Source organism: Ambystoma mexicanum, chromosome 14 (genome assembly GCF_040938575.1).
Source record: "Ambystoma mexicanum isolate Mex_15411 chromosome 14, UKY_AmexF1_1, whole genome shotgun sequence".
NCBI lineage: Eukaryota > Metazoa > Chordata > Amphibia > Caudata > Ambystomatidae > Ambystoma > Ambystoma mexicanum.
Window position 1 is genome coordinate 134,411,344 of NC_090940.1, and position 17,412 is coordinate 134,428,755.

General features: G+C 48.7%; 1 protein-coding gene across 1 annotated transcript in view; it reads left to right on the top strand.

The window, feature by feature from the left end:
- AQR (aquarius intron-binding spliceosomal factor) overlaps positions 1 to 17,412 on the top strand; it is an 877,350-nt gene that overhangs the window by 672,420 nt on the left and 187,518 nt on the right. The window lies entirely within an intron of this gene.

Sequence of the window (17,412 nt, forward strand, 5' to 3'; positions counted from 1 at the left end):
GACATCATGGACGCCTTTGCCAATTATTACGAGTGTCTTTATTCCCCCCCGGGCGAGGATACCAAGATCCACTGCCCGAACTTCCTCGACACGATTGCTCTCCCACGCCTTACCACACAACAGCGGGAAGCATTGGACCGGGAACTGACGGAAGACGAACTACAATCTGCGCTTACACAACTCTAAACTGGGAAAACCCCAGGACCCAATGGGTTCCCAGCGGAAACCTGGCAATGCCTCAGTGGTTCCCTAATCACATACATGCACCACATGTTCCTTCGGAGTAGGGAAATCGGCTCCCGACCTCCGGGAGACCTGCAGCGTAGTACTACCAAAACCGGGAGGCCCCCCAGAGAGTTGTGCCTCATACAGGCCCATCTCATTGATAAATGGGGAGGCCAAAATTCTAGCCCAAGCCCTGGACAACAGTTTATTGGGAGCAATCGAATCCCTGATCCACCCCGACCAGTGTGGATTCATGCCGAATAAGTCCACACGCATGAATTTACGCAGACTCCAATTGGCTTTGGACCGCGCCTCAGAGATATCCGACCCACTAGCGTTATTAGCGGTCGACTTTGAGAAAGCATTTGATTCGGTGGGATGGGAGGCCCTATGGGACATCTTAGACCGAATGAACTTTGGACATGGTTTCATCTCCTGGACCAAGCTCCTATATGAGTCCCCCGTTGCAAAAGTCAGGGGGAATGGCAGACAATCTAAATAATTTCCATTGAGGCGAGGGACTAGGCAGGGCTGCCCATTCTCTTCCCTTGTTGTTCCTCCTCGCAATTGAGCCGCTGGCGATCAGGCTCCGGGGGGAGGGAGGACCGGGTCTCGCTGTATGCTGACGACCTTCTTATCTATCTCAGCAGACCGGTGGCCTCATGCCCAGTGGTGTCTCGAATCCTCATGGACTACCAAAGGTTTTCGGGCTTCAGGGTGAACACCCAGAAAACAGTGTTTTTTCCAATGCAGGGGGGAGCGGGAGCAATCCCTGACCCCTGTCCATATCCGGTCTCGGTTCACGGTTTCCTGTACTTGGGTATACGGATTAGCGCCTCGCTGAAGGAGTTCCTCCAACTGAACCTGCAACCGGTTCTTGACAGGCTTGCAACAGACATATCCCATTGGCAATCCCTACCACTGTCTTTATTGGGTAAGGCCGCATTATTCAAGATGTTGGCACTCCCGAGACTATTATACATTCTACAGAATGCCCCACTACGCATTTCTCGCAGGAATCTTCAAATTAGTAGACAGACACTTACAGAATCTCCTTTGGGGTGGGAAACAACCCTGAATCGCTTTCATGACACTAAAACGCTCTATCTGGGAGGGAGGGAGGGACAGGGATACCATGCATCCTCGCATACTACCTAGCGGCACAGAAAGGGGTGGTAAACGACTGGCTGCATGGCGACAGTGCACTCCCCCACATTAGCATGGAACTGTGCGGTATGCACCCGCTATCCTCCCTCCAAGTGCTGTACCCCCCCTGGGACGGAATGGCCAAAACACCACGCATGTCACTCCACATCCGTCGTACATGGGAAGAAGCACATAAACATGTAGGCTGGGGTTATAGTCCTACATTGGCCCAACCTATCTGACACAATGCATACCTCCCTGAAATTCACAAAATGGGACCCCTGGGAAACTGGGAAAGGCTCGGGATACACACACTGTCACAGGTGATTCAGGGGGGGTGCATGGTTGAGTTTGACACTCTCAAGGAACACTTTAATTTGGGCCCGGGTGACCGATTCAGATACATGCAACTGGTCCACGCCATGAAGGCACAATTTTCGGACCTGAGGGAGGTCCCGGCTTGCTCCCCCTGGAAACCAATATCCTTGAAGAACGCATCCCCTCTAAGATCACCTCCAGGCTATACCAGGCCCTCAACTCATTCGGCACTAAAGAGCTCACTACACTGAAGGTGAAAGGGGATAGGGACATGGGGAGGCAGGAGCAGGAGGATTGGGTGGAGGCCCTGATATTCCCTCGCGAAATTGGTTGGTATTGAGGCGAGACTTCACCTGACCCAGCTCAGGATACTGCACCGATCCTATTATTCCTGTACCACATTGGCTAGATGGACCGGGGAAGGTGTGGAGGTCTGCCTTAGATGCCAATGTGAAAGGTGTACCTTTTTCCATACAATCTGGGAGTGCCCAATGGTACAGACCTTCTGGGCGGTGTGCGTGCGCACGATTTCTGCAATAGTAGGATCTCAAATACCACTGGACCCAAAGTTGATACTGCACGGGATATGGGGAGAACTGGGCTTCACTAAGTATGTGAAAGTGTTCACGGCCGTTGCACTCAGGGCGGGCAAGAGACTAATCGCTGCAAATTGGGGATCAGCTGCGGCACTGAGCCTAGTCCGTTGGTCAAACGAGGTCACCAGGTGCACCTCTTTGGAGCAGCGAATTTACACGGCAAGAGGCTGCCCACGCAAGTTCCAAAAGGTCTGGGGCAAATGGATGAACGAGCAATTAAAGCCCCCCCCCCCCTCTTCCCTTTCTTCCTTTCTCTTCTTTTCTTCTTCTGTTTGGAGATTGATAAGAGGGTCTTGTCGAGGGTTCCTGAACTACATTCTCTCCATTTACTTTTGTACAGCTCGTCTGATATGGTTGTAAATGTTTAACATTATTAGATTCTTGTATTGTATTCTTTAGAATTTGGGAGTATAGTGGCGGAATGTTGGAATTGTGCTTAAATGGATTTGGGCCTCACAGCGCTGAGGAGATGAAATTTGCTCTGCATCTTGCACATCAGTAGCTTTGGGCTCAATAGAGGGCTCCTCATTTATTTGTGTTGAATATGCCAGTAGATGAGAATCATATACTGGCTCGTTTAGGGTTGTGGTTAGCCGCAATGGAGTAGGCAAGCTAAGCGCACCCACCTGAGAGATGGTTGCTGGAATGCTGCCTTTCCCTGTCTGATGGAACTGCCTAATATCACCAGATAAAGATGTTGTGTGTTGTAATTTGTTTCCTCAATTTCTTAAAGGCCCTTTGTGAATCTTTTAAATCGACATTTGGCCTGTCTTAATGCATAGCAAACACTCTTGAGTCAGTATTTGGCATGCTGTTAGTCAGCATATATAGGGCCAAGTATTTGAGCAGAGCGGGCTGCTCGAAGCCTCGCTGCTCCGCTGAACAGCTAAACAGCACTTTCTGGTGAACTCACATTGCGCGCACGCTCCTAATTTTATGGCGAAGCTGGGTAGAGTGGGCGGGGCTTAACACACTGTTGGATAAATTAATACAAGAGTGTATTAGAATAGGTCTCAATGGTAGTCAATAAGTAACAATCAAATGTGTCCAAGGCAGAGCCTACCACTGAGTCCAACGTGATTGGAGATGTCCCACCCTGTCTAGATGCTGTAGAGGAAGCGGAAAAACACACCAGTAAAACACCAGAGATCAGAGCCCAGTCACAGCTAAACCGGAATTCACCTGGAGACTAAATAGGCTGCTCATGAGGATCCTTGTGGAGCCATAGTGGTTGTTTCCCCAGTCCTTTGCCATCTACACCCCTGCTTCTCAGTGCTGATGGAATCTCTGCCCGGGGTCCCCCTTTACATCTTTCAGCATTCCTGGCTGGACTGTCTGGCCATCCTTGCCAGAACCTTCCTCACCTGCATCTTCCATCATTCCTATGAAATCATTCTGACTCTGGCGTCTCGGCGTGGGAGCTCCTCTGCTCTTCGAGGGACATCTTGAATCACCTCCAGCCATTGTCCTTATGAGTCCATCTCCTGTGGCCTGGCTTCACCCGTGGTGCACCCCTGACCGACCTCTTACCTATCTGGGTCCCCCCAAGTGCTCATTCTACTGGTTTAGCTGCTGCAGGGTCTTTGGCCTTTTAGGTCATCTTCGCAGGGCTCTTTCTTTCTGGGATGACCTGATCTGGGTCCTGTCTGAAACCGCTGTTCAAGTCACACCAACTGGAGACCCCAACCGCCTACTAGCTAGAACGATGCAGGCACCAAACCTCACCCATGCACCCGCTGTCGCTGGACTGAATCCACCAAAGACCGCCCTGGCACTCTTTATTGAGATCGTAGAACCAGCAGTTGGCAGACTCTCCAGGGTCTGAGTGCAGTGCTGTTTCTCTGCCCCACTATAACCAGCATATTAACGGCCTGTGAGTCTTGACTTTCTTCTGCAACCGCAAGAGACCGCTTGCAGTTATGTGCTCCGCGGAAAGCCTCAAGATTTTTCTGTAGCATCCTGTCTAATTCTGTGACTTGCTCCCGCAGCCTGCTGGAACTTGAACCTTGGGCTGGATCTCTTCTCTGGGGGACCCTCAGATACTTCTCATGGTTGTCCCACCTGCAAGTATACTACTTACCTTGTTTTTACACATAACCATGGCAGAGGGTGTGTCCAATTGATTCTTATGATAGAACATTTGGAAACTTGATATACTCTGAAAAAGTGATCAAAACAGGTATATTTACCTGAACTCTATTTTTCCCTGGTTCAGCCGCTGGAGCCCTTGGGTTTTCTGGACAGTCAGTACATTTATAAATGGTACCAATGAATGTGTATCCTTTTTAGAATAATACATCAATGCAGTTCTAACATTGCCTCATATATATTGACTGCATCTGAGGGTAGTTACATGATTCTACTGAATTTCTCTGGATGTACTGGTTCTTCATTAACCCAGTGCTGAACTATCTTTTATGCACCTACCTGGTTGTGAGACCTGTTAAGGCCTGAACAATTGTTTAACCCCCTTTTCCCTCACTCCCTGCTTTGGTGTATATAGAAATTACATGTTAGGAGGTGTCCAACATATTAGGTTTTAAGGTTACCATAGGTCATTTGTTCAACCCATTTTTGTTTTTATGTACATGTTTTTCTTGTTTGTGTAGGATAGCTTTGGTACGTATTTGCCACCCATTTACCCTTATGCAAAACCTACAATAAAGTATATATATATATATATATATATATATATATATATATATATATATATTTCTGAGGCTTGTGGAATCTGCTTAGATCACATGCTGTGCATAGGCCGACATCTAGTGGAAGCTGCGGAGTATTACAGTTTGTTTTTCGAAAGTCGAAAATGGGCGTCGACACAGGCGTGCCAGTAATACTATCCCTAGTGTGACGTCCACTGTACCCAAGATCCCTCACGCGTGTAGGATCCTCAGATTGTTTTTTTCCGCCATACTGGTCGGAAGCATCTTGCGGAGTTCCCTGGCCTTAGCCATACTTTTGCTGTTATTATAATTTTAACTCTTATATAATTTTAACTCTTATTCATTCCCTTCCCCACCCCAACGTCGACCCTCAACCTCGACGACGGCTGGAGAAGTCATCGACCGTCGACTGCTGCACGACGGATCTGGGCCTCGGTAGGCCGCTGGCCTCGGCCCGGGCCTAGTAGGCCGCTGGCCTCGGCCCTTACAAGTAGGGAGAGTGGGGGGTGGTACATACTCTTCACTCTTGATATATAGTTACATTTATATATATTCCTACACTTAGCAGCCCGCTGCCTTAAGGTGCGTATGGAGGGTACCCCTTTTCAATTCTGCCCCAAGTGCAATCGCAAATACCCTTGGGTCGACAGGCACGCCACGTGCAATCTCTGCTTGCCGAGGGATCACCCCGAAGCGAACTGCAGAGCGTGTAGTAGGTTTAAACCTAAGACACTTAAGGACCGTTCGACAAAGCGTTGGGCCCACCACGCCAGGCAGGAGGCCATGGCAGCGGAGGGCGCCTTCAGCGATGGCAGCGACGCCGTACTTTCGGACGGCGAGGGCATTACGGCGTCGAAAGACAGCCGACGAGCGCAGGTCCCCGACCTCGGAAGGTCGTCCAGCAGGGCGGCTATGGGGAAGACCCCCGGCGACGCAAGCGCTACACACCTAACACACACTAAACACACTAAGACCAACCGGACCTCGACGACGTCGACTTCCCGGAAAGAGGCACAAAAAGAACGGTCCGACTCGGTGTCCTCTGGGCGCTCTCGATCGAGATCGCCTCACGACGCAAGGCAATCATCCACTCTTGCCAAGAGTGCCTCGCTACACACACTAACGGAAGTTCGATCGTCGGGAGACGAAGACGACTTCCACCCCCAGGCCGCGCTCCAAGATACCGAGACCGCGGTTAACACCAGTGAGGCCCCACGCCCAGATACCTTTCCAGACCCTCGACGCCAGGCGTCGAAAGTCTCTGGGGCCCCCAAGGGACAGGGAAAACATTTTTCCACGCACGGGGAAGGGGGGAAACAGCGGAAAGCACAGCCTTCCACCCCTGTAAAGCCTAAGCAGACAAGCAAACACAAGTCTACCCTTGAAAAGTCCCATAAATCACCTGCTAAAGTAATACCCTGTTCCAGGGAATGGTCCAGTGAAGACATAGACAGGGTTATGTCTAGGATGTCTTCCTTAGCTGATTTTTATGATAAGAACCCAGAACACTTTCTTTCATATAACCCTCAAGGGGCCACACCCTCAGGCTCCTCCGATCCCATCCCGCTAAGTAAAAAGCCCCGGGTCGAAAGACCTGAACCCCTCGAGGTTCAGCCTTACTCCACTCCATATTCTACTCCACTCCCCAGTTACCAGGGACAAGTTTTCCCTGAAGAGGACCAGGAGTTTGACATGATGGAAGAACAAACCGGGACAGATTACTATGCGGAGGATGAGGACCTGGAGGAGGGAGAAGATGAGCAGGAAATTTACAGAGTAGATTCCCCAGTACAAAGCGAAGCCCCAGTTACTGACTCTCCAGTTGATAACCAGCCCCTCCTTAACGAGGTTCTCGCTCGAGCAGCGGAACACTTCCACATCGACACCCACGGTGTACAGGAGGAAAGGGACTTCGCGGAGGAGTTTGTAGGAGAGAGAAGACCAGTCGCTCAGACCATCCCTATCCTCAAATCCATCCAACGAAGAATAGATCCTTCCCTGGTGAATCCGAACCTCACCAGAGCTGTCAACCCCAGAATTGAAAAGATTTTCCGGGCAGCCCAGTCTGACCCTCTGTATATAAGGGGACATCTTAAACCAGATTCCCTAGTGGTTACCAACACTAGAAAAAGGGCTGGCACGCCCTTATCTTCATCAGAAGCTCCTCCCGACAAGGAGAGCAAAAAACTTTACGGGTTTGGCAGGAAGGTAGCCTCAACGTCCGCCTACCAAGCAAGGATTGCGAATTCCACCACCCTGTTGGCTAGTTACAATTGCCATCAATGGGAAGAGGTCGCGGCGCTCATTGCCTCTGCTCCAGAACCATTAAAGGGCCAGCTGGCTCGGATCTCGGCAGAAGGGAGAGCCGTGTCTGGTTGCATTTTAAAAGCAACTTTCGACGCCGCTGACAACGCAGGGAGATTGATAGCAGAAGGTACTGTTATCAAAAGACATGCGTGGTTACGGCAGTCGGGATTCAAGACAGAAACCCAGGCTTCTTTAATAGACAAGCCAGTGGAACCCGACCTATTGTTTGGGAAAGCGGTCGAAGACGCACTTAAAAATGCCAAAGATGAATATGAGACTCTCAAATCCCTTGGCCAGCTTACCAACAAACCCCCTAACCAGAGGGGGAACAGTAATTTTCGTCGCCCACGCGGACAAAATTCACAAAGAGGCAACTATGCCCAGGGACAGGGTACACAATGGAATAACAACCAGCAGTCTACCCAGAGTTACGGCAGGGGTAACAAGAGAGGTCGTGGAAGAGGCAGAGGCAGCCCCAACAAGGGAGGTGGCACGCCTCCACCAAAACAGTGACGCTCAGTTCAGGGTCCCTTGCCACGCAACCCCAGTAGGGGGACGCATTTCCACCTTCACCCAGGCTTGGGAAGGGATCACCTCAGACAGATGGGTGCTGTCAACAGTATCCGCAGGATATTGTATAGAACTACTGCAGCGTCCCCGGAACCATCCTCCACGACAAAGAGTGCACTCCCTAGAGCATCAAAGGATCCTTCTCGAGGAGATCGCCATTCTGCTAGAAAAGGACGCGATAGAACTCGTCCCAGGACACCAGGTAAACAAGGGTATCTATTCAACTTACTTCCTTGTGCCAAAGAAAGATTTTACAATGCGCCCAGTATTGGACTTGCGGCCTGCCAACAAGTATGTCAAGCCCCAAAAATTCCGTATGACCACGCTACAAGAGGTAATCCCCCTCCTAAAAAAGGGGGATTACATGGCAACCTTGGATATGAAAGATGCTTATTTTCATATTTCCATGCTCCCAGCGCACAGAAAGTACTTACGCTTCAAGGTAGACAGTCGCCACTACCAATTCAAGGTACTGCCCTTCGGGATAGCTTCTGCACCAAGGGTATTCACCAAGGTACTGGCGGTGGCGGCTGCACACCTACGCAGGGAAGCAATCCCGGTGTACCCTTATCTGGACGACTGGCTCATAACGGGGGAGACCCCAGGAATTTGCAGGTCAAACATTCAGAGGACTATCGACCTCCTCCACGAATTGGGCTTCTCTATCAACGAGAAAAAGTCAAGTCTGGTGCCAAGCACCTCAAAACAATTTCTAGGAGCTTCCTAGATACTCAGAAAGGATTGACCTTCCCTTCGGAAGAGAGAATTCGGAATATACTTCTGCAAATTCCGCATTATCAGTCAGGTCAACAGATAACAGTACGCAAAGCTATGCGGTTACTGGGCATGATGGCGTCATGCATTTACCTGGTCCCCCACGCGCGTCTGCGCATGCGTCCCATGCAGGAATGGTTGGCGAAACAGTGGTCTCAGGCAAGTGGTCATTGGGACGATCTAGTGGTCGTTTCGCCAACACTCGTACAGAGCCTACACTGGTGGACAAGAGAGAATCTCGCAAAGGGGAAACCCTTTTACGATCCCGAAGTACAAGCCGTGGTGACTACAGATGCATGCCTGACTGGGTGGGGAGCTCACCATCTCCACCACACAGCTCAGGGTCTCTGGTCTCACTCAGTAGCCAAGAACCACATCAATCTGCTAGAGCTTCTGGCAGTATTCCGAGCGCTAAAGGCGTTCGAGCCCCATCTACTGAACTTGTCGGTGCAGATCAGGACGGACAGCACGACAGCCATGTTCTACCTGAACAAGCAAGGGGGGACTCGTTCACCAAATCTGTCCAAGCTTGCCCAGAAAATCTGGATATGGGCACTCAGACGGAACATCTTCCTGTCATCGCAACATGTTCCAGGGGAGCTCAATTCCCTAGCGGATGCTCTAAGCAGAGACTCCCTCCCAGAAGAACACGAATGGGTCCTTCACAGAGACGTGGTAGAAGATCTCTTCTCTCAGTGGGGTTTCCCCACTATAGACCTATTCGCCACAAGCGAAAACAAACAATGCCCAGGATTTGCATCCAGGTTCCCCCAACCGGACTCCCAAGGGAATGCCCTGTGGATGAACTGGTCAGGGATGTTTGCGTACGCTTTTCCACCAACTCCTCTCATCAGGAAGGTGGTGTACAAGATGAACAAGGAATCGATGACGCTCATCCTAGTTGCTCCCATGTGGGCGAGACAACCATGGTTTCCACACCTACGCAGGATGGCGGTGTGCGAACCCATCAGACTCCCAGCCTGGTACAACCTACTGTCCCAGCAACAGGGTCAAACAGTGCATCAGGAACCCAACTCTATGAACCTAGCAGCATGGCTCCTGAAGTCATAGAGTTTGGACATCTGAAATTACCACAGAGGTGTATGGACATTCTAAAGGAGTCCAGGAAACCAAACACAAGGCACTGTTACTTTGATAAGTGGAAAAGATTCGTTATCTGGTGCCAGAATAAACAAATCAACCCGGTTGATTGCACTCCTTCCAACGTTGTGACATACATGCTCCACCTGCTGGATGCAGGGTTGGTTTTTAACTCACTGAAAGTACACCTGGCAGCCCTCTCGGCTTACACCACATCCCATAACAAGGTCTCGTGGTGGAAAGTGCCAGTGGTTAAAGCCTTCATGGAAGGAGTAAAGAGACTTCACCCTCCTATTTCGAACCCACCGCCAGGATGGGACCTCAACGTGGTGCTAGCTAAGCTCATGGGACCCCCATTCGAACCCATGCATAAAAGTAGTCTCAAACACCTGACTTATAAAACGGCCTTCTTAGTAGCCATTACCTCCATAAGAAGGGTCAGTGAAATTCAGGCTCTGTCAGTGCAAGATCCTTTCTTTACTATCCACAAGGACAAACTGGTTTTACGCACACACCCTAGGTTCTCACCTAAATTCATATCCAAGTTCCATGTAAACCAGTCCATCGAGCTTCCGGCTTTCTTCCAAAACCCACAAAGCTCGGCTGAGGTGAAACTACACACCCTAGATGTGCGTAGGGCGGTCCTATACTATGTAAATAAAACCAGACCGCTAAGGAAAACAGATCAACTGTTTGTCTCCGTAGCTACAGGCAGAGAGGGGGATCGCGTCTCTAAAGGCGCTATCTCGAAGTGGATTATCAACTGTATACAGCTGTGTTACTCTCTTTCTGAAAAAACTCTGCCTTTTACGCCAAGGGCCCACTCTACTAGAGGCTTTGGTGCCACTCTGGCTTTCATTGCAAATGTTCCCCTCGACACCATTTGCAAAGCGGCTACTTGGAGCTCTATTCACACTTTTACTCAGCATTACTGCATTGACACTCATTCCAAGACAGATACACAAGTGGGACAAGCGGTTCTAAGACACCTGTTTGCTCATGACCCTTCTCACATCCCACCTCCTTCTTCTGGTACTGCTCGCTAATCTATGCACAGCATGTGATCTAAGCAGATTCCACAAGCCTCAGAAGGGATACATTACTCACCGTAATCGTATTTCTGATGCTTGTATCTGCTTAGATTCACATGCGACCCACCCTTCCTCCCCTCCGAGAGAAGGCGCATGATTGCTTGTAGTCTTACCTTTCTGTTTATCTGCTTGGATTATCTGTACTCACGCTACTCCTCATGCTTCCTCATGTCAGAAAAAATACAATCTGAGGATCCTACACGCGTGAGGGATCTTGGGTACAGTGGACGTCACACTAGGGATAGTATTACTGGCACGCCTGTGTCGACGCCCATTTTCGACTTTCGAAAAACAAACTGTAATACTCCGCAGCTTCCACTAGATGTCGGCCTATGCACAGCATGTGAATCTAAGCAGATACAAGCATCAGAAATACGATTACGGTGAGTAATGTATCCCATATATATATAGTTTTTAGTATATTATAGTTTGTGCATTTTAGTTTGTATATGAGCCATCCATCCCTGTCTAAGGGTGAATCCTGACTGTTCTGAGAGAGTTTGTACTAACTTGATGGACAACCTGTTTTGACACTACTGCTTGATCTTCAGAAATACCTCAACAGAGGATTTCTCACAAGTCTTCCTAACATATGTTATGAAACATACAGTGAATACCTTGTTAGCCAATGAAAGGAAAGTTGTAGTGAACATTTTAAAAATGACATTGTTTAAATCATGCCTTTTGTAGGCCTGCTTGTTGTTTTGGTAGCTTACTTTGAGGACCTCAGGTGTCACTTCCACATGTACAAACTGATCCTGTCTTTGTAGAGAACATTCTTTAACTGCATATTGTAGCATCTGCAAGGCAAACACAGAGGAAGATACATACAAACAGGCAAATGAGAAAAGTTGATTTCTGATTGATGCACTAATTGTATTTTGCAGTGCTTGTAAATAAAAATGCACGGAACAACAAACGTAGTAATTACTGTTGCTATTGGCTCCAACATTTAATTTTGAGAGCTTTACAGTCACATTTTATGGGACTCCCTACTCTTTTTAATTTGTTTCCCTATATCTCTTGGGTCTGCTAATTTATTTTGGTGGTCATAGGGATTTCTGTTGACCCCCCTGTTGTCATGACCCTTGCCACTGGCCCACACTGGCAAGTCAGCATTCCAGTTAGGGCCAGGTCAAAGGCCTTAAAACCTCATCCAAGACTCTCTTGGAGTTGGTCCTGCCGCCTTTGGCGCCAGGCTCATAACCATCATGAAGACCAACATTAGAATGTAAATATTTACTTGGGACTATTTAACTTGGGGTGGGAGGGTGTTCAGCCAACATGGAAGCACACATATAGCTCAGTTACAAGGAACTGAGCTATGCGGTCTAGTCTTTTTGGTGTGGCAGGCCTGGGACTACTTTACCTGGACTACCTGGGTGTGGCTGGCCTGGGACTATTTTACCTGGACTACTTTACCTGAGACTATTTAAACCGCACCCAAACAGCAGAACATGCTTTGCGTTATTCTGCTGTGGGCAGCGTAATGCTCACCGTGTCCAGTTCTTTGATGCCAGCTTACCTGAAACCAAGGACCTGCAGAGAAAGAAAGGACACTACAAAACTTACCTGCAACAGTATCCTGTCTTCAATCCATCGCTGACTTCAGTTCCACTCACCTGAAGGTACGAACTCCATCATCTGGCACCGCATGCATCCTGGAATACCATAACCTGGAAAGAGGAGAAAGAAAGACAGCATTAGTAGGCGTTTACTCACGTTTCCTCCCGAATGAAGAAAGCCGCACAATTCTAACCTGGGTAGTCATCTCCTGGTCAGTATCATTGCTGGAACATTACGGCGCTCTGCGAGGAACATCGCAATCTGCACGGAGAGAAAAGACAAGGTTAGCAATATAAAAGGCGAAACAGCGCCACGCATCGCGCATTACTCACCTGACAGCATCGCACACACCGCGCTTTCGCCTACCGGCCCATGCTCATCTTCAAACTAACACCAAAATACCTTTCCATACCTAAAAGGAAAGAAAAAAACATTATTATTCGAACTAAGAGGAATATAAGAACTGCATATAAAGACTGTAAAGCAGCAACTCTACGGAGTCTCAGCAGGCCTGGATTCCCACAGGGGGGCTTGCACCATTGAAGTAACTTTGTCGCTGCTCGCCCCCCCCCCCCCACATCTACGCGCTCCTGCCACGAGGAGCAGGACGGAGAATCCACCTTTTACAATATTAATGTGAGGAGAAGGCCCAAGGGGTGAGGAAGGAGTTGAGGCCAAGGGAGGTGGGAAAACATAAAGACAATCTGGTATTGAATCCAGCTCTCCTATATTGCAGACCCATCTTCAACCAGAGGCCTTACCAAGGGACCGGAAGAGGGTTCGAGAGTGCAAATCATCCAACCAGGGCTGGGTGGCGTCCCCGTGGATACCAGGTGAGCGTAACACCTGTCACTACATCCCTTTCTACATTAAGGTATATGGTATTGGGTCGCCCCCATAAGGTGCCCAGTCCCATGGGTGCCTCTCAGACATCACATTTTTGCCCTAGGGTGATTTGTCACCCTGTATTGGTTTTCTAGGGTAGGCTGGTGGTAGCTTATATTTGGTTTTGGCTACACCAGGATTGCAAACCAGTTTACAATATTAATATCCCAATGTACCTTTTGTGAGCCGTTGGGTTACTAATGTTTTTTCTGTAAGTCCTACTCAGCAATTTTGTTTTAGGGATTTCCTTTGTTCTGGGAAATCGAGATGCAGGCCTTAAAATGGCTGTACTGCCCTTGTGTCTCTTTGTGAGCCCAAGAAGGCAGCCTCCATAAATGTTCGGACTGTTTTAGGCCGGTTCTTGGCTTTGGGCAGTCCATTACACTTGCTGTGGGAGTGGGTCTTGGTGTTTAGCAGTTTTTGAGGCCAACATTCTTGGCTGGCCACCAAAACCTTTGTTTTAAATCCCTCAATTGGACACACTTGGAGTGAACTCATCTTTTTATTTATTTATTGTTTTTATTTTTATTTGTCATATGGTTGTAATACAACCTTCAACAACACATGAAAATTAAAACATACGACACAGCTACATCAAAATTCAAAATGTTTTAATTTGCATGTATTGTTAAAGGTTGTATTACAACCATATGTCAAATAAAAACAATAAATACATAGAAATATGAGTTCACTCCAAGTGTGTCTGGGCAAATCCAGGGGGATATTGGTCTTCCGCAGGGTTTTCAAACCATAGCTCCTTATCTTTTTGTATTTGTGTTCTTTGTTCTAACAAGAAAACCTTGCACAGTAAACAAATCACCCCAGTTTACCTCTCAGTTAATCTTCATACAATTTCAGCTACAATTAATCATCATTAAAAATACCTTACACTTCTAAAAACACATTTAGAAATGGTAGAAAAAAAACTGGAAAAGCTGAACTCTAAACGGGGTCTTAGTTAAAAACATTTTACATCAACCCATTTAGGTGGCTGTACAATACAAAGTTAGTAAAATGCCGTTTTGTACAAATATGATGTCCCCTCTAAGGGAACATCATATACATGGGATCTTACTTCATCTCGACAAGCCTAAAAAAAAACACCACAGCAATTACATCTGAGGATGAGCGACCTTCCAGGCACCTCCTCCAAAAATAGTCCCCATCTGGCACCTCCTCCAGAAATAGTCCCCATCTGGCACCTCCTCCAGAAATTGCCCCAAGCTGTGCGCCCATAAACTTAAAAGAAATTAGCAAAATATTTCTGATACTGTTTTTGCAATGCTGTGCACTTCACCAGAATATGTCTTGTGGTTTCCTCCATCGTCTTATTCACACAAAATCTACAATTCATCTCTGCATAATGGCCCATTCTGTATCTAGAGAGAATTTCCTTTGTGTTGTGAAGGTTCCAACAAAAATCACAGAAAATCATTTCTGACTGCCCGGCTCGGGTCTATTGATAAAAATGGAGCCAAGGACTGCCGATTTTGTTATGCTCTAACCATAGTTGTGATGGGTAACCATGCACCTTTTCAATTGTGCTCAAAAATTGTACTCCAAACTTCAAACCCACTTTTACCAATATAAGTAAACCTCCCAACAGTCGGCCCTTGACCCACTTATCAGCAGCCTGAAAGGCAATCATCCAAAACCGGGGCCTCCATTAACCATGTTTCTTAAATAAAGATTATTGGATGTTGTTGTAAGCGGGCACCCAGGCTCTGGTTAGAGAAAAAATGCACATGCCCACAGCTATTCCACGATAAAATTACGAACTTCTTTATACCCTTAACGAAACCACGGTCGTGGATTGTCATGGGTGCCTCGTCCGATATCATACCCTCCTTGATCCTGGGCTGCGGAGTATCCCCTGTATTCCATCCTCACAAGAGGATTCCCACCCCCACCATTCCTGTCCTTCTGAGAAGGGTCCCTTCTCCTGTAACTCATCCCCCCAACATTTTCCACAGGTAAAACAGAAAAGTCTAATTGATATAATGATGAAGGTTCACGAAGTATAAGAGCAACCACAATCTCTGAGTACAGTATAACAGTTACCAAGTCTGTTATATTTCGTATCATAAACTGTACTCTATCGATGTCAGTTGTTCTGATTGCCCTTAAGGATGGGATCTCAATAGCAGCCATAGGATACAGTCCTATTCAGTACCACATTCTGAATGAATTGTGTCCTCCAACGTATTCCACATCTTTGACATGTAATGTTCACAGCTGTGCACTTGGGAAACTTTTTCAGAAGAGGGCGTCCTGCGTCGATGGCGACGGGTCAATGTCCCACAAAGGCCTCCGTCGACGGTGACGTCACAGGATGTTATAAATAGGAAGATCAGCGCCCATAGCCTCAGTTCCGTTTTTTCCGCAAACGTGTTAACTTCGTGAGACTCGGCGCGCCTTGTGTGTTCATCATTACAATGTCTTTCACTTAGACCCCTCTGACTCCGTGGTCTGGCTTCAAGACCTGCCGGGACTGCAAGTCGAAGATGTCGCTCACCGACCCCCACTGCATTTGTTTGTGGTGCCTGGGCGAGTCGCACAACACCCACGACTGCTCGAAATGCCATTCGCTGACTGCCAAGGCCTTGCGGGAGCGGAAGGGGAAGCTCCAGGTAGGTAGGGTCTCCAAGCCTGTAAAGACCCGGACTTCCAAGTCCAAAGGGGTTTCCACCGACGACTCGAGGGATGACTCTCCGCATCGGAAGGAGCCCTGGGGATCTCAGTCCCGGAGTGGTTCCCGCCACTCGTCTTGGCACTCTAGGAAGCGCTGTCACCGGTCGCCTTCCCCGTCCTCCTCGGAGGATAGTGCCACGAGGAAGGTTACGTACCCTATGAAGTCCTCGACTCCAGAGGAATGGGCGGCGTTTAAACAATCCATGTTAGTGATTTTTCAATCGCAGGGCATGTGTCCGGTTGCGCCTTCTGGCGAAGCCGGCCAGGATCGGTCTCGTACCGTGACTCGCACGCCTTCGGGCTTGGGTACACGACGCGACTTGCGACTTACATCGGGAGCCGTCGAGGTCCCGTTCGGACAAGGATTCGAAGAGTCGGAAGAGACGTGTCTCTAGGTCTCGGTCCTCGTCTCCAGCGAGACCGCGGCAATCTGTTGAGGGATTGGGGCCGGTGTCGACTCGTTCGGTGACGTGTCCGTCCGATTCGTACATCGACGCCTTGACGTCGTATCAGCCCACGGCGCTGTCAGCAACTGTGTTGACGTCGACGCCTTCGGCGATCATGTCACGTTTGTCGGCGCTATCGACGTCGAAGCCTTCAACACCTTCAGGGATTTATTCTCAAAATTTGCCATTGGAGTACCCGGATATCGTGGATCCTCCAAGGAAGGCTACGTCGAAGTCTGTGAGGCTGGTTTTGGCCTCCAGGGCCTCTTCTGTCCCCAAACCTGGGTTTCAACTCCCTCTGGATGATATTTATGAAGAGGAGGAAGGAACCTGGTGACCTTGATGATGCGCCACTTTTTTCTGGAGACAGTCAGTTGGAGGAGTTGCGGCAGACCCTCCATGATGCCACTGGGTTGGGCACTTCTCTGGAAGTGGTATTCGGTAGGCCTGAGCCTGGGGCTCATGCAGAGTCTTCATACAGGAGGCTCGTGGCGAGGTTCTCGGAGTATCTGGGCTGGTCCAGTCCTCCTGAAGACTTTGTGCAGGATGATCTGACGGACATTTTAGATCAAGGTCCGTCCTCTGACCCTGTTTTGCCATTTCATCTTACCTTGCAGAAAAGGGTGGCAGCTGCTTGGCAATCCCCGGAATCTCTTCCGGCTGTTAATAAGTCTTTGACTAAGAAATACCGCCCTTCCGTTAGCGACCCCAACTATTTATCTACTCACCCCACTCCTGAGAGTTTGGTGGTTCAGGCGGCTACAGCCACCTCGAGGCAGGCGGCATACCCTACCATCCCTTTGACGGTTGTACCCAGAAGGTATTTTCTGCTGGGAGCATGGCTCTGAAATCGGCCAACTCTAACTGCATTGTCAAGGTTTTCACACACACTGTGGAATTGTTTCTTTGGCGGCTGAGCATGTTCCCGACGGGGAAGAAAGGGATGGGTTCCTTGCTCTCGTGCAGGAGGGCAAGGATGCCATGTGTGAATTCCTTCAGTCGGGTTTGGATACGGCCGACAGTGTTA